The sequence below is a fragment of the Ambystoma mexicanum genome, chromosome 14, assembly GCF_040938575.1.
Source record: "Ambystoma mexicanum isolate Mex_15411 chromosome 14, UKY_AmexF1_1, whole genome shotgun sequence".
NCBI classification, from domain to species: Eukaryota; Metazoa; Chordata; class Amphibia; order Caudata; family Ambystomatidae; genus Ambystoma; species Ambystoma mexicanum.
In genome coordinates this window covers 590,444,729-590,459,764 of record NC_090940.1, presented here as the reverse complement: position 1 = coordinate 590,459,764, position 15,036 = coordinate 590,444,729, and positions in this window count along the sequence as shown.

The following is a 15,036-nucleotide window of genomic DNA, read 5'->3' as shown; positions in this document are numbered from 1 at the left end:
GCTAACCCCTCATAACAGCCAGAACGTGCCGCTAACCACTCATGACAACCATGGCTTGCCGCTAACCAACACCCAGGGCGTGCTGATATCCACTCATAACACCCAGGGCATGCCGCTAACCACTCATAATACCCAGGGCTTTCTGCTAGCCACTCATAACACCCATGGTGTGCCGCTAACCACTCATAACACCCAAGACATGCCGCTAACCACTCATAACACCCAGGGCGGGCTGCTAACTACTCATAATACCCAGTGCGTGCTGCTAACCACTCATAACACCAAGGGTGTGCCTTTAACCACTCATAACACCCATGGTGTGCCGCTAACCAACCATAACACAAATGGTATGCCGCTAACCTCTCATAACACCCAGGGTGTGCCGCAAATCACTCATAGACCCAAGGGCATGCTGCTAACCACTCATAACACGCAGGGCATGTTGCTAATCACTCATAACAATCATGGTGTGTACCTAACCACTCATAACACCCAGAACATTCCGCTAACCACTCATGACAACCATGGCTTGCCGTTAACCACTCATATCACCCAGGGCATGCCGCTAACCACTCATAACACCCAGGGTATGCCGCTAACCATGCATAACACCCAGGGCATGCCGCTAACCACTCATAACACCGAGAGTGGGCTGCTAACTACTCATAACACCCAGATCGTGCTGCTAACCACTCATAATACCAAGGGAGTGCCGCTAACCCCTCATAACACCCAGGGTGTGCCGCTAACCACTCATAACACCCAGGGCGGGCCGCTAACTACTCATAACACCCAGAGCATGCTGCTAACCACTCATAACACCAAGGGTGTTCTGCTAAACACTCATAACACACAGGGTGTGCCGGTAACCAATCATAACACAAATGGTGTGCTGCTAACCACTCATAACACCCAGGGTGTGCTGCAAACCATTGATAACCCCAAGGGCATGCTGCTAACCACTCATAACACCCAGGGCATGTCGCTAATCACTCATAACAATCATGGTGTGCCCCTAACCACTCATAATAGCCAGAACGTGCCGCTAACCCCTCATGACAACCATGGCTTGCCGCTAACCACTCATAACACCCAGGGCACACCGCTAACCACTCATAACACCCAAGGCGTGCGGCTAACCACGCATAACACCCAGGACATGCCGCTAACCACTGATTACGCCCAGGGCGGCTGCTAACTATTCATAACACCCAGAGCATGCTGATAACCACTCATAACACCAAGGGTGTGCCGCTAACCACTCATAACACCCAGGGTGTCCCGCTAACCACTCATAACACCCAGGGCGGGCTGCTAACTACTCATAACACCCAGAGCGTGCTGCTAACCACTCATAAAACCAAGGGTGTGCCGCTAACCACTCATAACACCCAGGGTGTGCTGCTGAACAATCATAACACAAATGGTGTGTCGCTAACCACTCATAACACCCAGGGTGTGCCGCAAACCACTGATAACCCCAAGGGTGTGCTGCTAACCACTCATAACACCCAGAGCATGTCGCTAATCACTCATAACAATCATGGTCTGCCCCTAACCCCTCATGACACCCAGAACGTGCTGCTAACCACTCATGACAACCATGGCTTGCTGCTAACCACTCATAACACCCAGGACATGCCGCTAACCACTCATAACACCCAGGGTATGCCGCTAACCACGCATAACACCCACGGCATGCCGCTAACCACTCATAACACCCAGGGTGGGCTGCTTACTACCCATAACACCCACAGCGTGCTGCTAACCACTCATAACACCAAGGGTGTGCCGCTAACCACTCATAACACCCAGCGTGTGCCACTAACCACTCATAACACCCAGGGTGGGCCGTTAACTACTCATAACACCCAGAGAGTGCTGCTAACCACTCATAACACCAAGGAAGTGCCGCTAACCAATCATAACACAAATGGTGTGCCGCTAACCACTCATAACACCCAGGGTGTGCCGCAAACCACTCATAACCCCAAGGGCATGCTGCTAACCACTCATAACACCCAGGGCATGTAGCTAATCACTCATAACGATCATGGTGTTCCCCTAACCCCTCATAACACCCAGAACGTACCGCTAACCACTCATGACAACCATGGCTTGCTGCTAACCACTCATAACACCCAGGGCATGCTGCTAACCACTCATAATACTCAGGGCATTCTGCTAACCACTCATAACCCCCATAGTGTGCCGCTAACCACTCACAAGACCCAGGACGTGCCGCTAACCACTCATAATACCAAGGGCATGCTGCTAACCGCTCATAACAGCCAGGGCTAGCCACTAACCACTCATAACACCGAAGGCGGGCCGCTAACCACTCATAACACCCAGGGCATTCCGCTAACCATGCATAACACGCTAGGCATGCCGCTAACCACTCATAACACCCAGGGCGGGTGGCTAACTACTCATAACACCCAGCGCATGCAGCTAACCATGCATAACACCCATGGCGTGCTGCTAACCACGCATAAAACCCAGGGCATGTCGCTAATCACTCATAACAATCATGGTGTGTCCCTAACCACTCATAACACCCAGAACATTCTGCTAAACACTCATGACAACCATGGCTTGCCGCTAACCACTCATAACACCCAGGGTATGTCGCTAACCACTCATTACACCCAGGGCGTGCCGCTAACCACGCATAACACCCAGGGCATGCCGCTAACCACTCATAACACCCAGGGTGGGCTGCTAACTACTCATAACACCAAGGTTCTACCGCTAACCACTCATATCACCCAGGGTGGGCCGCTAACTACTCATAACACCCAGGGTGTGCCGCTAACCACTCATAACACCCAGGGTGTGCTGCTAACCAATCATAACACAAATGGTGTGCCGCTAACCACTCATAAAACCCAGGGTGTGCTGCCAACCACTCATAACCACAAGGGCATGCTTCTTACCATTCATAACACCCAGGGCATGTTGCTAATCACTCATAACAATCATGGTGTGCCCCTAATCACTCATAATACCCAGAACGTGCCAGTAAGCACTCATGACAACCATGCTTTGCCGCTAACCACTCATAACACCCAGGGCACGCCGCTAACCACTCATAACAGCCAGGGTGTGCCGCTCACCACGCATAACAGCCAGGGCATGCCGCTAACAACTCATAATACCAACGGTGTGCTGCTAACCACTCATAACATCCAGGGTCTGCCGCTAACAATCATAACACAAATGGTGTGCCGCTAACCACTCATAATACCCAGGGTGTGCCGCAAACCACTCATAACCCCAAGGGCATGCTGCTAACCACTCATAACATGCAGGGCATGTTGCTAATCACTCATAACAATCATGGTGTGCACCTAACCACTCATAATACCCAGAACGTGCCGCTAACCACTCATGGCAACCATGGCTTGCCGATAACCACATATAACACCCAGGGCATGCTGCTAACCACTCATAACACCCAGGGCATGCCGCTAACCACGCATAACACCCAGGGCATGCCGCTAATCACTCATAACACCAAGGGTGTGCCGCTAACCACTCATAACACCCAGGAAGTCCCACTAACCACTCATAACACCAAGGGCAGGCTGCAAACTACAGAGCATGCTGCTAACCACTCATAACACAAAGGTTGTGCCGCTAACCACTCATAACACCCAGGGCGGGCCGCTAACTACTCATAACACCCAGAGTGTGCTGCTAACCACTCATAACACCAAGGGTGTGCCGTTAACCACTCAAAACACCCAGGGTGTGCCGCTAACCAATCATAACATAAATGGTGTGCCGCTAACCACTCATAACACCCAGGGTGTGCCGCAAACCACTGATAACCCCGAGGGCGTGCTGTTAACCACTCATAACACCCAGACCATGTCGATAATCACTCATAACAATCATGGTGTGCCCCTAACCCCTCATAACACCCAGAACGTGCCGCTAACCACTCATGACAACCATGGCTTGCCATTAACCGCTCATAACACCCAGGGAATGTCACTAACCACGCATAACACCCAGGGCATGCCGCTAACCACTCATAACACCCAGGGTGGGTTGCTAACTACTCATAACACCCAGAGCGTGATGCTAACCACTCATAACACCAAGGGTGTGCCGCTAACCACTCATAACACCCAGGGTGTGCCACTAACCATTCATAACACCCAGGGTGTGCCGCTAACCACTCATAACACCCAGGGTGTGCCACTAACCATTCATAACACCCAGGGTGGGGCGCTAACTACTCATAACACCCAGAGAGTGCTGCTAACCACTCATAACACCAAGGGTATGCCGCTAACCACTCATAACACCCAGGGTGTTCCGCAAACCATTCATAACCCCAAGGGCATGCTGCTAACCACTCATAACACCCAGAACATGTTGCTAATCACTCTTAACGATCATGGTGTGCCCCTAACCCCTCATAACACCCAGAACGTGCCGCTAACCACTCATGACAACCATGGCTTGCCGCTAACCACTCATAACACCCAGGGCATGCAGCTAACCACTCATAACACCCAGGGCGTCCTGCTAACCACTCATAACACCCAGGGCATGCAGCTAACCACTCATAACACCCAGGGCGTGCTGCTAACCACTCATAACACCCAGGGCATTCCGCTAACCACTCATAACACCCATGGTGTGCCACTAACCACTCATAACACCCAAGACATGCCGCTAACCACTCATAACACCCAGGGTGTGCCGCTAACCACTCATAACACGCAAGGCATGCTGCTTACCACTCATAATACGCAGGGCATGCTGCTAACCACTCATAAAACCCATGATGTTCCGCTAACCACTCATAAAACCCAGGACGTGCCGCTAACCACTCTTAATACCAAGGGCATGCTGCTAACCGCTCATAACACCAAAGGCGGGCCGCTAACCACTCATAACACCCAAGGCATGCGGCTAACCACTCATAACCCCAATGGTGTGCCGCTAAGCACTCATAACAGCATGGTGTGCCGCTAACCACTCATAACACCCAAGGAGTGCCGCTAACCACTCAAAATGCCCAGGACGTGCCGCTAACCACTCATAACACGCAGGGTGTGCCACGAGGTGGGGGGTGTGGGATATGTTCTTTCCAAATTCTAACCACCTTCTATTAATTGAGCAAAATTGCTGTACAGCAGAGAATCGGGTAAAGACGCTAGTATATTGGGCACTCGCGATGTAAGACCCTGTAGGGAATAAAGGCACAATAACCATATACTAATGACACGCCAGTCGTGAGGTTCGTTTTCCCAAACATGTCTGGTTTATTTTAAAGTATCTCAGTTGGCCGACCAGGTTTCAACACCTCACTACGTGTGTTCACAGACACCGTGAGAGGAGAGAGCGAACGAGCATCAATAATGCAGTAATATATATACATAAAACATCATCATTGTACAGCATTATTCGGTCCGCCCATATACATGAGTTATGCATGACATCTAAGATAGGGTTCAGTAATTGACAAGTCATGTACGTACTTCATTCAGTCTAAACATTTGGTATTTCTAGCCAAGACACTAGAGGCACCTTACTGTTTTGGGGAACATGGGGCACTGGCACAGGGAAGGATGTCATGTTCCAGCGTGGAGACATTCCTTGCTTTCCAACTAACGTTATCTATTCGCTACATTCATAGGCTAAGGGTCAGACAGTTCTGAAGTAGACAAAATACCGTCTTTCATGGAGGAGCACATTTAGTCGCATATAATTCTTATTTACCTGCCTTCTACAACAGCGTTTGCAAGATAGGCTGTCACCTGGTTTGCTGATTAGTCAGTGCTTATGTACAGCTTCAAGGCTTTATAGAATAAGGAAAAAAATGGGCCTCATTACAACCATGGCTGTCCGGGAACTACGGTACCGGTAAGCATGCTGGTACCGTAGTTCCCGGACCACCATACTATGTGCTCTGCTCGCGGGTGCCATTTCACCCGCCAGGTTTTTCCTGGTGGGTGTAACGGCTCCCGCAAGCAGAGCACGTCGGATGCACTGGCACAACTCTGAATGTGCCGGTGCATCCAACGTCCCCATCCCCATTTAGCCCTATGGGGTAGAATGGGAATTGGGAAGCCCTTGATTCTGGCACCCAAAAATGGGCAATTACCGGGTCCGCCGATCTCGGCATGACACGGTTCTTGTCGATTCGCGGGTGGTGGAAAAAATGCAACTCCGGCGGCAGCCGTGCCCTTAATAAGGGCACGGCTACCGCCAGAGTTGTAATGAGGCCCAATGTGTTTCTGCAGGGTTTCACATTCCTGCCTACGTTAGCATTCAAAGTTCAAGCTGCGGCCTCGCACCGCGTGTAGACATGACGCACAGAATATATATTTGCGAAAGCGTTTAGAGTACAAAATGGCGGACAATTACAAAATGGATTCCCAATGGTTACATTCAGGTTTCATGGTTTGCAATGTTCATCACATGATGCAATTCGCTTCTAGCCAACATTCTATTTGTGCTACACGATTGCATTACAGTTTTAAAGCGGGAGTCCCCAGCTCGCGCTTCCTGCTACCGGAACTCAGTCTCAAGCCACGCCCCCTTGGAAATAATTTGATCCGGCGCATCCCGCAGGGTGAGGCCTGCTGGGTTACGGCGGTGTGTTGTTGAGCATCCGTGGGGTGTTAGGCGCCTGTGTGGGGAGAGAACACCCTTTGGCATGTGCGGCCTATGCACTGCAGTTCCCTGTGAATGTACTAAAGAACAGAGAAAGACGCCAGCAGTCAAGGAGAGGAGTTGTGTTAGTTGGGGAAGGGAGGGCACACCACACCCAAATTTTCCTGACTGCTTGATCTACTTGATCTACTAGTCGAATGCCTCCATCTCTTGCCCATCATCGCAATTGGCACTGTTTCAACCCTACCTATAGGTACTTGCCTTCATCTGCCTCAGCCTGCTGCTTGCCCCAGTAGGCTAGCCATGACAACAATGACTGCAATGGAGCGTTTGGTTGGCCCCTCCACACAACCCTCACAAAGTTTTCCAGTGTTCCACTGATCCAAGAGTAAAATCTTAACTGTTAAGTGGAAAATGCAGGCGTTGCCCCTGATTCAAGGTGTTGATCCCGGTAGTCCCAACGTGCAGCTCCACAGCCCTGTTAACCTTACGGGAGACGCCTAGCAGATTATAAAACAAATTAACCATTTCCTAGGTAGCACCCTGGATGTCAGGGGGATCAAATCCACCGGTTTCGTTCAAAATCCTGACTATGGCACATCGCTGCATTTTTGGAACAGTACCTGTCTATCTAAGAGAGCAGATCACCCTTTACACACCGGGCCGATCTTTGAGATCAGAGCTGCATGGACAGATCATATGGACTGTGTGCCAAAGAGCAAATGGACTTGGACGATCGTTACGCGTAAAAGCAGGCCAGGCCTGGAATGGGCTTCCGACCTCACTAAGACTTGAGAAAAAACACACGACATTTAGGAAAAGACTAAGAACTAACATTTTTAAATAAGCACATAGCTAGGAGATGACAATTTATCTGGTATGTCTTGTTATATTTGTGTATGTCCTTTGTCTACTTGTTCACGCCCTGATGCCCACTGGCTTCAGTGCGATACCAACCCAAAAGATGAGGGGGATCCGCGCAAACTGTCCCTCCTACTTCCATTATAGTCCCTAAATTTGTGATGGCCAGGAATCCTCTTTTTCCTCCAGCCCCGACGGTAGTGATAAATTAAACTTTGCTTCTCTTAGCCCTGATCACGATGATGTCACAGGAACTCAGAATGTGCCGCTCAGTCCACCCTTGAAAGGCTGGCGGGAGGGTGTGTTTCCATTTCCTAGGACTACACCGCCTAAAATTGTATCAAGGGACCCCGAAGAGTGTGCTTCAAAGGACCACCATGTGAGTGCCAATCCCATCTGTTCATCGGCTCCCATGAGAACTTCAGCCATACCCATCCTGGTTCAATCAAAGGACAAGGTTTAAACCGAGTGCAAATGTAACCCCATCCTAAACCAACTGGCCCAAGTCAAGAAATTGCTAATCCTAATTTTAGAAGAACGCTGGGGAGGTGGTGTGATGGGGGAGCGACAACCCAAGGGTCGCTCAGCCAGTAGTCGAGACACTGCACAGCACTGGGGCCAGGGCTCCAATTTGAGTGACATAAATTGCGTCAGTATCCCCCAGTTGGAGGAGGCATTACTGACACAAGCGGATCCCAGTACTCGACCCACACTCTCATCACAGCAGCAAAAGTCTGTTCAAACATCACCATGGGTCGCGTATGGGCAGACCGAGTGGGGGCTGAGAAACATGCTGTGGGGTAGCAAACAGGTGGGAGGACCAGGCTCTGTAGATAATAAGTTGGCTTACGACAATTCCAGGTGTAGTTACTTAAGATCCAAACAAGACCAAGCCAAAGAGTGTGAAAAATGAGAGGTCCTCACGGGGGGGGGGAAGCGGATATGTTTGCAAAGATTCCCATAGGGGTGCATGCGATCAGTCTGAACCTAGGGACTCCCTTATCAATAAGTGCACTCATTGGCTCCGATCGGTGTGGATGTTTCTCTTTAATCCCAGAGGACACATCAAACTGTACAAGAATCAGTTCCAATGGAGATTTCCCCTTTGATTCTATCTGTAGTGATTTGAGTGATCTGGGAGTGGCCAATGGAATTCTGGGAATGGCCATGAGGCAGTGCTTATCTCCACACAGCACGATTCAAATCATTGCTATCTCCCATGATAAAAATGTGTCCCCCTCCGGAACAAGATTCCAGCCCCCTCTGCTGCGAAGCAGCCCCATTGGGGAAAAGAACTGGGGGGACTTCTGAAGGTAGTGGGAGGCCGCTCACATGTGCATTTCATATGTTCCAAATGGGGTATTGGTTGTTGACACCAGGTCTGGCACGGGGGTTGTAATAAATGCAGCCCCTGCTCCTTCATTTTCTGGAGGGCCGGATGGCACCCGGATTTATTGTATTGTAATGTGTTGAGAAATGTGTTTTGTATCTGTTGTACTTGATGGCCTTATGGCCGAATAAAGTTAATATGATGATGAAAATGTGAAAATATTCCCTACATAAATCGAGCAAAGAATTGCCTCATTGGAAAAATACTAATACACCGCTAGAATACATGACCTGGCATGGAAAGCCACAGCGATGATGTAGTGTGACGAATCCAGGAAATTCGCCCTTTCTCCACAAGGGAGACACCCATCCCTTTGGGACTTTGGAGATGAGTCCACTGTGCGTGTCTCCACCTGGGGGACAGGGCTAGCGTGATCCCACTGGGAGTGACCCTACATTAGGGGACAAGGAATCCCTAAATAGGAGTTTGACACACCTCCCTTTACGTCAGCATTCCAAGTGTGTGTTGGTTATATGGGGATTGAACAGGCCAGTAATGTACATGGCCCTTTAAAAGTGGACGGCTGCCCACCCTTACATGCAGAGCGTGACCAATGGAACCTCCCATCTTAGACTAGGGTGGAACATAAATCTCTGGGATCCAGACACAAGGGGGAACCAGCCGGAGAGCGAGAAACACTGGTCTGTGCAACAGCGCAGAGGAGTTAGTGTCTACCACAGAAGAGGAGCCTGGATGAGGAGCCACACAAAATGGTGGGTAGTGTGCTAAGGAAGACCGTAGCATACTGCCAGAGTGGCTCAGAGCAGCAGAGGAAGCGGAAAGCAAAGTCTTGCCAGAAGTGGCCCATTGGCCGCCTCCCAATCGGACGCTGTCAGTCCAGGGCATGAGTAACTGACGCAGGATACCCAAATGTGCATACTGGAGCGACGACAACAGCGTGGGTCTGTGCTGGCTAAAGAGACTTCCTCCCCTGAAGATCATCGGTGCTGGAAACCATGTACGCAGCATCGTACAAGGAGTGGGTGGAAGGTGGTTAAGCCACAACAGATCCCATTCCAGGCCGAGAATATTTATACCTTGTGAGGAGGTGAGAGGATTGACATTTAACACAGGGCTGAAAGAGCCCAGAGCCGACTTTGTGCCGAGAATCCATATAGCATTGACAATCGCATCCGGGCTGAGAAATCTTACAGCCCACACCAGCCTGAGAATTTGAAGACCACCAACCAGGGGGTGAGAAAATCAAAGAGCGAATCAGAGCTCGGAAACCCCAGTTCCAATGCCAGGCTGAGAATCAAAATACCCTGCAAGGTGGTGACAAATATTACAACTGAAAGAGGGCTGTGAAAGCCCATAGCCTACGACAGGCCGAGAATAAAAATACCCCATGAGGGACTGAGAACTCCAAGAACCGAAGCAGGGCTGAGTAAGCCCATATCCCACATGAGACTGAGAATCCAACACCTAACGATGGGGTGAAGGAATCGTTCAACAAAGAGATGCTGAAGAGTTGAGGAGACCAGGCCAGGCCCAGACACAAAATAGTCCACAAGGGGATAGGCAGTCCAACAACCCAAGCCAAGGCGAACAAGGCAATTACCCAAAATGCTACAAAAGGCACAAATTACCTGCAGTAATTTGCACCGGGAAAATGCCCCATGCAATTAGCGTTACCCCTACTCCGTCTGGCGCAATTTACGCCGGATCACGAGTAGTGCTAAGGCAGCACATCCCCATTTCTCATTGATCCATCAGACCCATTGGATGGCGCAATTACCGCTGGCGCAAATACCTCTGGCAGTAACAGCACCGAAGCTCAGAGCTGGAGGTGAATGCGGCAAGGTAAGGCCATACTCTGGATTGGGCGGAGAGTAAATGCAGCGATAATAGCGATAATAGCATTACCACCACATTTTCCCGCTCCGCCCACCTCCTGATGAGGCCCATTTTCTGTTTTGTGAATACTGACCAACCCAGATCAGGAGTGCTGGTTGTCTGCAACGAAACGAGCACAGCCCGAGAGACGGGATATACTTAGAAATGTGTGAACTGCCTTTTTTGCTTTTTTGTGAAGAGAAAGACTGGGAGGCATTTTGGACTGCAATAGTAGGCCTAGAATCGGAAAGGAGAGGAGATTGAGAACTTTTGTTGGCGACATAGTTTCTTTGTAAGACATTATGGTGAGCACCCGTTTATTATTTTCCAGAATAGGGAACTTATTATAGAAGTAGAGTCAGATTAGGTATTTTCTTTAACAAAATTATTATGGAACAAAACATGTCCTCTTGTCCGTCTCGTATGTCTGACCTACTGCAAGTTGTGTCAGAAGTAGGAAACGAACAACCGATATACCCTTGGGACCCATATTAGTGAGGAGCCCAAATCCCATATTAAAGCTACCGGAAAAGGCTACCCCCGTATATTGGATTTGATTTCCTTAGTACTAAAGAGATAGAAAGCAGACTGATTCCTACCGCAATTGGCATCTTTCCTGCCCAAGGAGCTATTTTAGAGATTGGCGGGCAAGTCAGGCTTAATTTGGTGATACTCTCTTGACATCGCCGCAGGGGCCATAGACCCAGACTACCGGGGATAGCTGCACGTAGTGTTACATAATGCAGGGGCCCAGAGCTTTATTGCGAGATAAGGGGAACTCATTGTCCAGGGGATCATGGAAAAAGCAATGACCCAGCTATACAGGAAGTAGGCAATCTTTCCCAAACAGCTTGAGGCTCCTTAGGCTTTGGTAAAGTCGATAACAATCTGACTGTCCCTTACCCGACTGAAGGGGATGATACCTCTGTATTGCCTGAGTTAGCAAAGGAATGACCCAAATCTTGCTGAGGCATTCGAAATTGCTGTCCCTGAAGGTCAAGGCTGAGACCAGAATTACCCTTCTTCCAGAAAAAGGGCCTATTATAATGACGCTGTTGCAAACGAGATGGCACCCAGAAAACCCAATTAGTGATCCCTTGAAGCTACAGAATGGTCGTTTTGGAACTGGCTCATTCACACTTAATAGCCGGTTATCAAGGTGTGACAGAGTCTTAAGATCAAGTCCTGAATACGTTCTACCGGCCAGGTGTGTATACATATGTTATAACCTATGGAGCCAATTGTGACATCTGTTGGAAGACCTCCGCTATCCCAATATCACAAGCTCCCTTGCAACCATTGCCTGTTATTTAGTTACCCTTTTCAAGAATAGCAATGGATATAGTGGGCCTACAGGAACCATCTAAGTTGGGCTACAAATATCTACTGGTCATCCTGGAATATGCAAGCCACTATACCGAGGCCTACCTCTTGAGGAATTATATGAGCTAGCAAATCCTTAAATATCGAATTCCATTCCTCTTCAGAGTAGGCTCCTTGAAGGAGATTCTCACTGACCAGGGCAGGGCATATATGTCCTGCCTAATTCAGGAGGTGAAGGAGGTACTGACTATATAAATATTGAGGGTATCAGTTTACCACCCACTGACCGATGGGCTAGTAGAACTCTTCAACCACACTCTGAAGCATATATAACTGATCAAAATGGATGGATACAACTGGGATCCAATGATACCATGGACCTTTTTTACCATTTGAAAGACTCCTCATTCCTCTTCGGGATATTCCCCATTTAAACTGCTGTATGGGTGGGATCCCAGAGACGTACTGAATTTGCTACGGGAGACCTGGGAAGAGAGGCAGGAAGCACCATAACCAAAATTCCATGCCACCCATAAGCTGAAATACCACATGAACACAGTGAGGGATATCCGTAAACCAATACCTTTTGAGGGCCCAGGAACATCAGGACACCCATGTGAGTGAGCATGGCTAGATCTTTTTTGGTAGGTGACCGAGTGCTGTTCCTCCCACTGATCTCCAAAAACAAGATAGTCTTGAGATGGAATGGCCCGTACAAAATACTTGAAAGGAAGGGGCCACCTAGTTACCTAGATTTTCAACCTGATGGGAGGCAGAAAACTCATTTGTATCATGTGGCCCTCTTAATGACTTGGAGGGCAGACCCGATGGAGCAGTGTACAGTTATAATGGCAACCCTCTTGGTCGAGCAGGGACATGATCTTGGTTTGATTCCACAGAATCTAACCAACAAACAAAACAAGGATCTCTAAGATCTGTTAAATCAATTCCAAGAGGTATTTTTACAAAGAGCCAGGAAGGGTTAAAAAGATGTTTAACTTCATACGGACCACCTCATGGTCAACCTTAAACCTTACGGTATCCCTGAGATGCGGCAGAAGGTTATAGAGGAGCAGATCCAGAACATGTTAACGTTGGGAATAATAGAACCCTCAGAGAGTACCTAGTTCTGCCCGATTGTACTCATTGCCAAGTTTGAAGGTTCTTGGCAGTTCCTCATTTACTTCTGGAGACTGAATTCCATCTCAGTTTTCGATATCTATACAATGGCATGGAACGATGAGTTGATCGAGAGATTGGAGAATGGTAGGTACATTAGCACTTTAGACGTGATTAAGGGTTATTGGCAGGATTCCCTGAATCCTTTGGATGAAGAAAAGACCACCCTCTCACCCTTGACACCTCTTCCTTAAACCAAACAGAAACTTTGGGTCTTTCTAGAGCTAGCGGGCTACTATTGTAGGTACATCCTTAACTTTTTGAGTATCACGGCCAAACTTACATATACGCAAAAAAACTCCCAAACAAATAAGGTTGTCTAGTTTCACCCCGATCAGAAAAATGTCGCTGGGTTAAAACAGATACTTTGCGATGAACCTATGCTGAAGATGCCCGAATTCAATTTGAGAGTTCATTTTGCAGACGGATGTATCCAAAGTAGGCCTGTTAGTGTTCACTCACGAACAAGTCTACGCAACTGTGGAGTTGAAGACTCTGGCTATCAAACGGGCTGTTACCAGTCTGCGGTATTACGTGACGGGCAGAACCTTTTGCCTTATTACCTATCATTCTCCCTTGATATGTATGTGTCTTAGAAAGGACTTCAATGTCGGAGTAATGAGGTGGCTTTTAGACTAACAACCTTTCTGGTTTACTGTAGAAAATCGGAAAGGACAGGAACAGGAGAATTTAGACTTCCTCAGTCGATTTCCATTAGGTCAACTAGAGGATGGCTGCAAACCAATGGAAGCGGTATGTGATGAATCCAGGGAATGAGTCCCTTCTTCCCAAGGAAAAGCCCCCCCCCCCCCCCACTCTGGGACTAGGGTGAGGCCACTTAGCATGGTGCCCCTCGGGGACAGATGCAAGTTCCCACTGAACTGCAATAGTAGGCCTAGAGCAGGAGAGGACATTGAGAATTATTTTGGGCAGGGTCAGAAAACCAGCCACCGCTGACCAATCTAAGGGCGAAGTGATCCTATCCTAAGTTAAAATGTGTTATTCTTTTTTTGTAGTGACAGGGCAGACCCCAGGGAAGCATAGATTTGAACAAAGGACAGAGTTTCTTTGTAAGAGGTCCTAACGTGCACCTGTTTATTATTTCCAGAATAGAGTCAGAACAGGTTTTACTTTTCTTTAATAAAACTATTCTGGAAAAAAGCAGGTTTTATCCCTCTCGTATGTCTGGCCTATTATTTTCTTTTTTTAATGTTATTGTTCATTTATAATGCGCTTAATACCAGCGAGTGGTTTCTAAACGCGGGATTGGGATTCGAAGCTGTGCTGCGCCTCGTTGTTGCCCCTGAGTTATCCTTAGAGAAGTCTCTGCTCCTCTACCAGATCGCCACAAAAAATACATCAGGAAAAAAAATGCCCCATCACAATACACTTGCATGGATTGTCAATGGCATGGCAACATGCCATGAAGATTTTCACCCTAATAAAGACTGCAAAATGGCAAGACTTGTAACATTAAAAAACACACTTGACTTCTATAAGAATTGCAGTGGTGACTAGGACTTACAAAAGACGACAATTAGAAAGCTTTGCCTCACAAGGAATAGCTTTCGGGCAGCACTGGAGACCGGATGAATGGTATTGAATCCTTGACATCATGCACGCTAAAACCCAGTGACAAGTTGGGCAAGGACATTGGGCCTGCTGCCACTATACTGGGAACTTCATCATTGTGGACCAGTAGAGGAATCTGTCATAGCGTTGTGTCGACGCCAGTTTCAATTGACACAGAATGGGGCCAGTTAAGATGCTGTCGATATTACTGACACTGCTCTCCCCAAATAACAAAG